The following is a 1,316-nucleotide window of genomic DNA, read 5'->3' on the forward strand; positions in this document are numbered from 1 at the left end:
CCCAAAATAGCATGTAAGACTTCTGAGAAAGCTCATGCTTTTCTCAGGACCTCTAATTAATTAATCATGACAATTCTTCCTCCTCCTCCTTCTATAGACATCCGATTACAGATCTAACGTATTAACGAACCTCAGCCCCAACGGCAGTCACAAGACAGAAGCAGTATTTCCCTGCAGCCTCCCCCAGCCACCCTCTCCTGCACAGTGTCCTTAAAAGGTAACACTGTCTGCAAAGCAAAACCCAGCAGGTCAGAGCACTCCCCACCGCTGGGAAACGGAGAGTGCACAGCTGAACAGGGAAAAGTAAAAGCACATGTTCTCAAATCCTGATGGACCGTGCAAACAATGCTGACAGAGGCAAAAATTCCTCCCCTACGCTACTCGTGGCTTTAGAGTACATTGTAAAAGACTGGTTGTTGTTGGATCAGTCAATTGACCCTCAAAGCTGCCACGATAATTGTCCCTGGCATTACTCTAGTCAGGCCTTCTCTCTCTTGCACCGCCCAAATGCTGTCAATCAGAAATCCCCTCCTACTGACTTTCCCAATCCTCCTCCTGCCGCTGGGCACCTACCCGTTCCTCTGTGAACAGTTCCTACTGATATTGGACTTGAGCACAGCACACAAAGTTGCTGATAGCCCGATCCCCCTCAGCCAAAGCTGGAACTTGGGCAGACCAAAAAAGACTTGTCCAAGGTCACCCGAGTGACAAGCAGCCACCCCAAGAACTGAAAAAGGCCTCTCAGCCGTGACACAACGGTCAAGACGGAAACCATCCTACAGTCTCCACATCCCAGCATCAATTTAAAATCTTTGTACTGCCCCTTCCCTTTGGGTTGCTCTGACACTCTCCTTGTGCAGCTCCCCAATACCCTATAGCCAGGCTGTTCTCATAAGTGCTTATTATAAACCCCGATTACAGAAGGCAGAAGGCACAGGGGCGCTAATCTCAGCTAATCGTTGGTGTTTGCAAGGCGGGGCCCTTGCAGGGCAGGGCTCAGCACATTCCTCCGTGAAAGCTCCCCTGGTATATACAGAAACTTCTTGTGCTCTGAGCACTTTCAAAAGCTGTTGCAAAGTGCCGCAGCGCTGTACAGACGGGAGCGCGTATACACACATCGAGTCAGCTCAGCAGCTGTAGGACAGTGAAAAAGAGGGAAGGTCCAAGAAGAAAGCATTGCCCTCGGACACCGGGTGTCACCAAACAGGCTCTCGGCTACGCCGGAGGCCTCCCCGCGGCTCAGGTCACACAGCCCGGCTGCCCCCGGCGCTCCCCGCCCGCCTCCCCGGCAGAGAGGAAGCGAGCTCCGGGGCAAT

The sequence above is a fragment of the Charadrius vociferus genome, unplaced genomic scaffold (assembly GCF_000708025.1).
Source record: "Charadrius vociferus isolate BGI_N301 unplaced genomic scaffold, ASM70802v2 scaffold436, whole genome shotgun sequence".
Classification (NCBI taxonomy): domain Eukaryota; kingdom Metazoa; phylum Chordata; class Aves; order Charadriiformes; family Charadriidae; genus Charadrius; species Charadrius vociferus.